A 12,148-nucleotide genomic window follows, 5' to 3' on the forward strand; every position below is an offset into this window, starting at 1 on the left:
CTGCTGGTATTTCAATCCAGAATGTTTTTCTGCCTCTGGATTTGATATTCCATCCCCTGTTCTGTTCACAAACTGCTGCCCTGTGACCCATTCCCCTTCATACAGGAAGGATTAAATTAATACAGACTTTTTCTTTCACAGTTACTGCTTTCCACATCCCAGACTGTGATGGATTGATTCGTTGACCCAGCTTACAACTATTTAATCATCTTTGGAGAAGCAGGCACTGCAAAGGCCTTTCAGGAGAGATGTGGGCTGAAAAAGGCATTAGGTTGTTGTGCTGGTAAATAATAGGTTGAAGTGGAGATATTTTATAATTTTCAGTGGTTATTCTGTGCTTAAGAATAGAGGTAATAAATACAGATTTTTACAGGAGTGATGCTGGAAGGGTGGTGTGGTGAACGTTCTTATGTTATGAAGCACTCATAGCTGTGCAGGGAAGAGCCTGGTAGGACAGAGTAAAATCCTTTATTCCATCTGTGGAAAGGAGTAGCTCAGAGATATCCTTGTGTTGTCAGGTGAAAAAAGAAAAAAAAAATGCTGATTTTTTTTCCTCCAGGATTCTCCTGAACTGGCCCAATTTCTTTTTCTCTTAGTGTTATTAACTTGAGAAGTCTCATCTTCTTCCCTGGTCATGCCATGTGGTGACATGAGCAGAACCAGCTGCAGATTAAGAACTCCTGTGAGTTTTGTTTTCTGTCAGAGCAGACTTCTCAGCACCAGCACCTGGATGGTGAATCCAGCTGCAAGGCTGCTCCCAAAGCAGCCCTGGGTGCTGGGAAAAGCTTGTGCCTGTCAGTTAGTCAGGATTTGGGTGTTCTCTTGGGAACTGGATGTCGATTAACCATTGACACTCAGCTCCTGGTGCCTCAGAATAGCTCAGCTCAAGTTGCTGCTGATGCTGACAGAGCTCCAGGGCACCCTGGGCTCCACTGGCTGCTGCTGCCAGGCAGGAGCTCTGTGACCTTCCAAAGGCATCCCCTGAAGGACTGAATCCCTCTGGGGGCCTGCCTTGCTTTGGAAAGTCAGGTTTCTGCTAAGGAGGGCAGGAGCCTCCCCTGAAATGGAGAAGGTAAACCCCCTTGTCACAGGCATATTTTCTGAAAAATCCTTTCATTAGGATCTTCTCTCCTGAGAAGCTGGGAAGCTTCAGCTTCCCCATGTTTTGCTGCTTTGGAGAATTGTTTCCCCAGCATGTGAATTGTCTTTACTTGATGACCACTGGCAGCCACCTGTGTTGAGGCTGTGAGAAGTCACAAGATTTTATTGTCGTTCCTTTTCTAGCCTTCTGATGAAATCCTTCTGTTCTTTAGTATAATTTTAATATTTCATTTTCCGTTAATATATATATCATAAAATAATAAATCAGTCTTCTGAAATGGAGTCATCCTGAGACCCCTGTGAACATGACCACACCCCCTCCCTTTAAATTACTATAAATTTTAAATTAAGGGGCTCTCAGGCAAAAATATGGGAGCAGGAATAACAATTCTTTAATAGGGAAGAAAATGAAAAGATAAACTAAACTAACACTGACATAGTCAGAACCCAGCCTGACACCCTGTGTTGGCAGCAGCCCCATTGGAATTGTGGCTCAGCCCTCCTGCAGTGTCAGGGGTGGCTCTGCTGGAGAAGGATCCTGCAGAGAAGCCATCCCAGGAAGCTGCCACCAGCAGCTGGCACCAGCACCAAGTGCCATCGCTGTGAAACAGAGGGGAGGGAGAGGAAAATGACATTTTTGAGCTCGTTTCTGTGCTGTGTTTCCCCCGGTCCTGTGTGAACCCCGAGGTCTGTGCCAGGAGCACGATGAGGTTCCTGCAGCCATATCTAGGTCAGTGTGTGCTGCTGTTGTCCTGACGACTGAGTGACCCACTTTCCCCTCATTTGTGGAAGCAGCTGCCAATGGGGCCGAGGCATGGCCAGCACAAAGGCACAGCACCTTCCTCCTGCCTTTGTCTGCACGCTGGGTCCTACACAAACAGGGCTTTTCTCCTCCTAATTTATTTTTGTGTTTCTTGCAGAGAAAATCCCTCATTTTCTGAGAGGTGAGGTGTGCGAAGGGTTGTGCTGTTTTTGCTGCCATGGATGGCAGTCTGCACATCTGGAATTTGATTTCTGGCACAGCCAGGTTTATTATCCAGGATTTTCATCCTCACATCACCTTCCTGTGGATGAGGGGCACAGGGACTGTGATTTCCAAGGAAATCAGGGATCTGGTGGTGTGGGTGGACCTGTGGATCTGCAAGGACTAAATCATCCTGTGCTGTGGCAAACTGCTGCTCCTGCCTCTTGGTTGCCATGTGCTTGACTGGTTTCTGTGCTCCTCAGATGAACACAATCAATTCTTCCTTCCTGTTTATTGTGTTTCTTGCATCTCATTCATAACAGATGGGTAATTAGAAATATTTTTGGGCTGTATCTGCCCGAGGAATGATCCTAGCTTTGAGGAGAGGGCTTTTCTCCTCCAAATTTATTTTCGTGTTTCTTGCAGAGAAAATCCCTCATTTTGTGAGCCCCTCTTTTATGTGATAGCTGAGGTGTGTGGAAGGGTTTGAAAAAGGAACCTGTGCTGCTTCTGCTGCCATGGATCACAGTCTGCACATCTGGAATTTGATTTCTGGCAGAGCCAGGTTTATTATCCAGGATTTGCATCCCAAAGAACAATCCCTACATCACCTTCCTGTGGATGAGGGGCACAGGATTGTCTGTTCTTCCTCAGAACAACACAAAAAATTCTTCCTTCCTGTTTATTGTGTTTATGGGGTTAATTATCCACCATTCATAACAGGTGGATAATTAGAAATATTTTTAGGCTGTATCTGCCCCAGGAATGATCCTGCCTTTGAGGATAAGTGGGATCCTACACACAACCCTGAGAAATCCAGAATGGGATCAGCACGGGGTAGGGACAGACCCTGCAGCAGCTGCCCCAAGAGCTCCAGCTAGGAAAGCACCGAGGCAAGAAGCCTGGCCAACATTTCTGTGTGGATTATCCTCATCCCTGAGAGGGCAGAGACAGAAAAAACCTTTTAGGACCTGGCTCTGGTGAGCCCATGAAAGCAGCCAGAGCTGCATTTCTGTGGTGTGCAAAGTGAAATGAGCTGGAGAGAGATCATGAAGAAAATGAGAAATCATGAAGATTATTTCATGAGAAATCATGAAGATGATGAGAAATCATGAAGATTTCTCTTCATGGCTGTCACCAAAGTGCACTGAGCAGGGCTGGGGAGCTCTCAGGGTTTAGGAGTGAGCAGAGGGTTGCAGACAGAAGCAGGGAGCTGGTGCCAGCCTGCAGTGCCACCCTGCTCTGTCCCTGCTGGTTGCTATGGCATTTCCATTTCTGCTTCTCTGCGAGGGGGATTTGTGGTTTTTCCCTGGTTACTGAGCAAACCTCAGCAGTGTGGAGTCACCACTAATGTAAAACACAGGGATATGGGGAAAATTAAGTTGGATATTTAAATGAGTCTGAACATCAGGGAATCACAGAATGGCTCGGGTTGGAAGAGACCTTAAAGATAATCCCATTCCAATGTGAACAAGGACATGCAACTCTGATTGCCAGAACTCTGCAAGAAACTGAAATATTAAAAATCTCTTGCTAAGGATTTTTCCTGTGAAAAACCTGGGGGTTTTGGACCATGGACGACCCACTAAACAGCTTGGTCTTTCAGGACGAGGAACCTCATGACTGCAGCTGCAACATTTCAAGCCTTTACACTGCCACAGAATGATCCCTCATGTTTTAATAGCCTCTTTTATGGTAGACATTTTGTGCAAATTAGTCTAATTAGGATTAAATTACCCCTGAAGTATATCCAGTGCAATTTATACATGGCATTTTTTTCCAGTTGAATAGAGAAATGAAAAGATTCTATAACCCTCATGTCCAGGTGTTTGAAGGTGATGAACCACCTCAATCAAGACACCTCAGCCTTGAAATCCAGACAACTCAATCATACAAATACATTTTATTCAAAGGTTCTAGAAAATTGGTACAGCAGTATTTGACTTCTGAGGAGATGGAAAATCCATGAGTGTCACCATGATATTTTATGAAAGTCCCTTCACCAGGATTTCCTCTCTTGGCAAAATGAGAAGCCTCAGCTTCTCCATGTTTTGCTCCTCTGGAACGGGATTTGAAAAATTGTTTACCCAGCATGTGAATTGTTTTTAATTAATGGCCAATCCCAGTCCAGCTGTGCTGGGACTCTGGTCAGTCACGAGTTTTTATTATTCATTCTTGTTTAAGCCTTCTGATGTCTCCTTTCTCTTTCTTTAGTCTAGGAATGGAATGGAATGGAATGGAATGGAAAAGAATAGAATAGAATAGAATAGAATAGAATAGAATAGAATAGAATAGAATAGAATAGAATAGAATAGAATAGAATAGAATAGAATAGAATAGAATAGAATAGAATAGAATAGAATAGAATAGAATAGAATAGAATAATCAGCCTTCTGAGAACTTGGAGTCAATTCTCATCTCTCACCTCATCCTGGGGACCCTCACAAAACCACAACTAAAAACTACCTGTACAATGTTTACAACTCCTTCCCAATACCTATCACCTATGTTAGACAGTGAGCTTCTACTCTAAACCAATCTAAAAGTGCCAACATCACAGCAGAAGATGGAGGCCAAGAAGAAGAAGAAGGAGAAAGGCTGGACATGCCCAGATTCCTCCATCTTGCCCCCTGAACCCCCATACCAAAAACCCCAAAATCTACTTTTTCACCCCGTGATAACTTCACTAATATTCTGCTTAAACTGTTGTGGCTTGCAGATCTTCCTATAAGGTTGGTAATTTCCTCCATGGGTCATAATCAAACCCACAGGTGGTTTGGGCTCTGTGCCAGGGTCTCTGAGCCCCCTGGCAGGGATCTTGGCCATCCAGGACAGCCAGAGAGATGTCCTGAATTCTGACACCACTGGAGCTCGTTGCTCTGGCCATTATTGATATTTACCATTCCCAACTTGTGCCACCATCACAGCAGAAGATGGAGGCCAAGAAGAAGAAGGAGAAAGGCTGGACATGCCCAGTTCCCTCCCTGGAACCCCCATACCCTCCCCTGAACCCCCATACCAAAAACCCTAAAATCTACTTTTCCACCCTGTGATAACTTCACTATTATTCTACTTAAATTGTTGTGGCTTGCTGATCTTCAAGGTTGGTAACAATCAAACCCACAGGTGTTTTGGGCTCTGTGCCAGGGTCTCTGAGCCCCCTGGCAGGGCATTGGCAGTTCAGGACAGCCAGGGGATGTCCTGGATTCCCACACCTTGGATGAGTTTTAAGGTCCCTCCCAACCCAAACCAATCCGGGATTCTATGATTAAAAAAAGAACATGAAAACTCTGGATTGAGCCATTTTGGATTGCTTGGCTACAGAACACAGCACAACAGCATTGATCCAGAAAACCACATTTCTTACACCTTGCTGCAGCAAAGCCTGCAGCTGATTTCAAACCCCCACACTGCTGCTGGCCAGCTCAGCAGTGAGAAACAGCCCTAATAAAAGGCAACTCTGCTCCCAAGGAAGCTTTTCATACACAGTGGAGGCTGAAATTCCTCCACTGCTTCCCCTGCTGTGCCTTTTACAAGAGAGATTCCCACTTTTCCAGAAAAATCTGTGTGACACCTTTTAAGTGATGCATTCACTGAATTAAATCAAACAGCCAGCTGGGGAAAATTCAGATAAATTAAGAAGACAAAGCAAATAGAAATAAATTGAGCATATTCATGCATGAGAGCCCTCACCCAGCAGCCTGTTCACTGATACACAAGATTATGTTCATGGATGCTTTTCATACATGCAAAATTAAAATATATATAATATATAATAATATATAAATATATGACATTCATATATTACTATATATTCTATATAGAATATAGAATAATATAGAAATATAATATAGAATATATTGTAATATAGAAATATATGATAGAAATATTATATCGATATCTAGAAATATAATACAGAATATATTATAGTATATAAATAAAGGGAATATATATAAAATAAATGTAAATATAAATATAACTATGAATATATTTTTATATAAATAAAGGGGATCCCTTAAATAAAGGGAATATAAACAGATCTATATTTTTAATATAAATAAGGGGAATTTCCCAAATAAAGGGAATATAAATAAATTTGTATTTTAATATGAATATAATAAATATAGTATTATTTATTGTTATATATATTTAAATATTGTAAATATAAATATTTATAATATATATAAATAAAGGGAATATATATATAAATAAATGTCAATATAACTATATAAATATATTTTATATAAATAAAGGGAATCTCCTAAATAAAGGGAATATAAATAAATCTGTATTTTTTATACAAATAAAGGGGAATTCCCAAATGAAGGGAATATAAATAAATCTGTAATATTTTTATAAATAAAAGGAATTTCCCAAATAAAGGGAATATAAATAAATCTGTGTTTTTATATAATTAAGGGTAATTTCCTAAATAAAGGGAAAATAAGTAAATCTGTATTTTTAAGTATAAATAAAGGGAATTTCCCAAATAAATGGAATATAAATAAATAATATTTTTATACAACAAATATAAAGGTGTGTTTTGTCATATGAGATTAAAATTACTTCAGAGCTGGTATAATTTCTCCCCAGAATTATGTAAACGTTCATGGTCATACAGAATCATGTGATAAAGTGGTACAAGAGGGAGTGCTAAAATTAGGAAGGGGAATGGCTCTGTCTCAGCTTTCTTTGGGACTGGGCTGAGTGCAAAGTGATCCCTGGTGGGGCCTGTGCCAGCCAGAGAGGAAAGAGCTCCCTGGGGTGGGAATTGTGTCTGTCCTGCTGTCCCACAGGGACCAGGCTCAGCACAAAGCCCTGGAATAATTCACCAGCTCTCAGCAACACTGCAGGAGTTAAAGGAAATTCTTGTGTCGCTTTACACTCCAGCCCACAGGAATTCCAAACCTTGCAGTGAGAGGGAGTGGGTTTAGGTTATTGTCTTTTAGTGAAAATCCGATCACATGTTACATCCTTCATCCCGAAAATGGCTGAGGTCCAACACACCTTGAAAGGTGTTGTTGAAACCCAACGCTGTGTCCTTACACGGCGACCAATCATAGAATCATTAAGGTTGGAAAAGATCTCCAAAATCACCGAGTTCAACCTTAAATTTCAGCCCCTCTGCAGTTCTCATGGATTCCTCCCAGAGGCTGCAGCTCCAACTACTCTGCAAAGAGAAACTGCAAAAACTGGGCTGAGCCCTCCCTGCCCAAAGAGCAGCTTCACCTCCCTGCAGGAGACCCTGCTGGGCTTCCTGTCACTGACACATTTTATGAAAAATCATTTTTCCTCCTGAGAAGCTGAGAGACCTCAGGAACAAAATGTAAACATTGATTATCTGCTGCTGTGAAATGCAACAGGTGCATCTGTGATTGGCTCATGTGGTTGTTACTAATTAATGGCCAATCACAGTCAGCTGGCTTGGACTCTCTGTCCCAGCCAGAAGCTTTTGTTATTCATTCTTCCTTTTTCTATTCTTAGCTTAGCCAGCCTTCTGATGAAATCTTTTCTTCTATTCTTTTAGTATAGAAGAATATACTAAATATTCATATATTTAATTTTTAATCTAATAAATATAATAAAAGAGTAAATTTAATATAACTTTTAATATAATATATATCATAATATAGAAAATATTTTTATATAATTTAAAATTTTATATAATATTTAATATATCCTATATCCTATATCATATATCATATATTATATATATTATATATTATATATTATATATTATATATTATATATTATATATTATATATTATATATTATATATTATATATTACATATTACATATTACATATTACATATTATATTATGTATTGCATAATATAATATATAATAAATATATGTGACATAATAAATAATATATAATTAAATAAAATATAAAATATATACAATGTATTATATATAATAATATAATATATATTATTATATATAATATATAATACATAATATATACTATGTAATATATAATATATAATACAGATGTAATATGTAATATATGATATGTAATATGCATAATGATATATTATATATAATATATTATATTTATATATAATAAAATTATAAATCAAGCCTTCTGAAACATGGAGTCAGATCCTTGTCTCTTCCCTCATCCTAAGACCCCTGTGAACACCTCCTTGGGAGGCATTTTTATGCAACTCAGAGCCTTTCTTATTTAAAATGGAGTCTGAGGGAATGATTTCCACCGGGGAGAAGCTGAGTTTTGTAATTCCCGAAAATCTGAGTCACTGCTGCCCACTGCCAGTTGCCACTTTAGGAGCTCAGTCTGGCAACTGCGTCCCAGTGGGCAGAGGAAGTGGGAAATGTTTGGGCATTGTCCAAGAGGAGAAGTTCTGCACAAACACTTCTTGCTGTTCCAGGGCTGGATGGGAGTGCAGCTTGTGTTGTCCAGGATTTTGGGAAAGAGTAGTAATGAAAAATAAGGAATTCAGTGTACCATAACAGACCTAATTAAAGTGCACCACCCCGGACAGAACAGTAATGGGCCAATCAGGAGCCTTAGACCTTAATGCAAATGAAGGATGCAAAATGAAAAAAAAAAAACGCCAATCATTTATTTTTTTAATTTTTAAAGTTTAATGATAATAAGATGGTTATAAAAATAGCAATTTAATTAGAGTAATAATAATGTGGACAATTTGGATTAGGATAATATGAGACAATAAGAACAAAGAGTTATGGACAGTCTGGGTACCTCTTTCTGGGCAAAATAAGCCCGAAAAAGGACACAGTTAACAGAGGATTAACCCTTAAAAACAACAGCCTGTTGCATATTCATACAGCTCATACATTATGCATAAATTCCATTCAAACACAGGATTCTGTCTGGGCAGCGTCAATTTCTTCCTCTGAATCTTCATGGGTGAGCAAGGTGGGAAGAAGTTCGTTTCTCCTGATAATGGGGCAATAAATTCTCTTTCTCTGAAAGATTCAGGTGTCCTGTGGCTGCTATCTCGCTGCAATTCCTTTCTTTAATAAAGTATCTTACATAACATCGTTTCTATTTTAACATTTTGTTATAACCCAAAACTATATTTACCACACTACTTAAGAGAATTAATACAACATCACTTTCTAACATATAATATTCATTTTAATATTTGCAAAAAGTCAATCATAAAATACGCATTATTCACAAAAAGGACAAAAAAAAAACTGGATAAAAAGGGACCTTCTGATTGAGAGGAATTGCAGATTTGTCTTTCCAAACAAGCTGTGGGCCTGCTGGTAGATAAAACCAGCACTGGGAGATAAAAAAAACAATGGGAAGGATTCCACTGATTGATGAATGGAAAAAGAGATATTTGCTTTTACAAATAAACTTTAGGTTTGCTGATGAAATTAAATTAGACATTGAAAGATGAAAGAAACAATGGAGAAGCAAAACCCCTAAATTCTGTAAGAATTAAAAATTGAAAGGGAGGGTTATAGATTAGAGGGAAATCTTTGGTATCAAGAGTATCAGGAAGTCTGAACTTCTCCAGTACCTCAGAAATGGGGAAAGAGATAAGGAAATTGGGATAAAAAGGAGGCTGCATCCTCCAAAAATCTGAGAGATCCCATTGGAGTGCCCCATGGCCTCTCCCTTTATTTGAATAAAGTCAAAGGACTCCTCTGTCTCCTTTTTGGACATAAACCTCTGCTGTTTGTGGATTCATTTTCCTAACATAACAAAATCCCAAAACCAAAAAATAATCTATAATTTCTGTGGATTTTTGCCTCTTTCGGGCAACTGAACTGAGCATGTGAGAGACAACCAATATCAGCTGCTGTGCTTTTCCTGGTTCTCCCATGAAATGAGATTCAGGGGCTGCTGTCTATCCCTGGCTGGATCCCTCTGGCATACAGAGGAATAATTAATGAAAAATTAGTAATCTGCATTTATGGGCTCCTTTTGCAGACAATACTTGATTAATCTCCACAGTCATCTACCCAAATAAGAGGAGATTAACCAACATCTTAATCTGTCATAAATCAAACGGGCAGGGAGCCTTACAGACAGCACAGAGCCTACATTGGGGTTTAGCCTACATTATTCTAAATCTAATTTAAGCCAACACTAGCACTCTGAAAATGGATTTTTAGGCTGCATTTCAAGGCATCAAAACCTGGGATGCTTTCCCTGCTTCTCCTGCTGCATCCCCCTGCCATTTTCACCAATTCTTGTCACACACACAAAGAAAATCAGTGGCACAGAGGTCCCCAAGCCTGCAGAGCTTTTTTTTGGGAATGCCAAGAGCTGCCAGCTCCATTGGGAAAATGTAGAGAATAAAAATGTAATCACTAGCAAAGAGCCCAGCAAGACAGAAATCAGAAGGAGAGAAGAAAATTCCCTTTCCTGAGGGATGCTGCAGCTGCCAGGAACTTGTGATTCCTCTGAGGAGCACCAGGGCTGGTGTGAAAAATGCACCAATCACTTGTTTTTAAAATTTTAAAAGTTTAATAGTAATAAAATGGTTATAAAAATAGTAATACAATTAGAGTAATAATAATTTTGACAATTTGAATTAGGACAATATGAGACAATAGAAACAAAGACTTAGGGACAGTCTGGGCACCTCTTTCTGGGCAAAATAAGCCTGAAAAAGGACACGCATTAACAGAGGATTAACTTCAAAAAGCAGTAACCTGTTGCATATTCATACATCTCATACATGATACATAAATTCCATTCAAACACAGGATTCTGTCTGGTCATCTTCAATTCTTCCTCATAATCTTAATGGCATCTTCATGGCTGAGCAAGGTGGGAAGAAGTTTGTTTCTCCTGATAATGGGGCAATAAATTCCCTTTCTCTGAAAGATTCAGGTGTCCTGTGGCTGCTATCTCAGTGCGAGTCCTTTCTTTAAAAAAAGAAGTATCTTACATAGCATCGTTTCTATTTTAACATTTTTTATCACTTTTAACTCTATTTACCACACTACTTAAGAGAGTTAATACAGCATCACTTTCTAACACAACACATATAATATTAATTGAATTTTTGCCAAAAGCCAATCATCAAATGCACAGTTTTCACAGCTGGGATCACGGGGCAGCAGCAGTTTGGAATGCTGAGTTTTGGGGGAGCTCGCTGTAATTTGCAAATCAAAACCGAGCAAAATCAGACGAGGAAATCTTTTCCGGGCACATTCTGGATTTCCTCGGGCTATAAAAATGTTGAAGCCTCCGAACATCTCGGACCTGTTTTCCTGCATTCCAGGGCTATAGCCTACCTGTACCCTAAGGCTAAGATGGAATCTCTGTCTCACACCGATCCTCCCTGACATTCACAAGCTCCTTAAATAAAATAAAAAATAAAAAAAAATCCCTCCCAGATTCGCTTTTGGCAAGCAAAGGAAGCAGATAAGGAAATATAAACGGCTTTTTTTTTTTTTTTTTTTTTTTTTTTTGCTAAGGGTAACGCGTGAAAGATGCAAATGCGCAAGTGTGAAAGACAGCCCAGACTCCGAGGTGCTCCTGAGTGTTGATCTTCGCACCATCAACATCTTTTTGTGGCAGATGTCACCGCAGAGGTGAAGTGAGGAGCAGCTGTGACTCGGGACGGCAGCGTGGGCAGGATGGAGGGGAGATTTCTCGTTCTCTGCTCGCTCCCGGTGCCTCCAGCCCCCATCAGCTCCTTCACAGCCTGATGCTTTCGGAGCAGGATGGAATCCTCGGCTGGGAGGTGATTTTGTGGGTGTGGTGGTGTCTGATGAAATTCCAGCCCCTTCAATTGGCGTTTCCTTGTTGGGCACCGCAGGGTGAACCAGATGCCTTGGGGGCAATGCTGAGAGCATCCTAAAGAGGAAAATATCAACACACTGTACAGAGCGTTTGGTATCAGCAGTGGGATTTCTCTGCTCTGAGTCGTTTGCCTTGTCTGTGTCCTGTTTTCCTGTTGGAAAAGAAATGAAATTTAGCAAAATGTTTAATTATAGTTTAGTTACGAGTTGTGCGTGAATTGGTTTGTTAAAAGCAGTTTTGCAGCCGTTGAAAGTGCGTGTTGGGTTTTGTGTGTAACCTAGCAGGTAGTCTTAGGGATTTAATAAATATTTAAACTAGTGTAGGAA

This window comes from Melospiza georgiana, chromosome 26, assembly GCF_028018845.1.
Source record: "Melospiza georgiana isolate bMelGeo1 chromosome 26, bMelGeo1.pri, whole genome shotgun sequence".
In the NCBI taxonomy this organism is placed as follows: domain Eukaryota; kingdom Metazoa; phylum Chordata; class Aves; order Passeriformes; family Passerellidae; genus Melospiza; species Melospiza georgiana.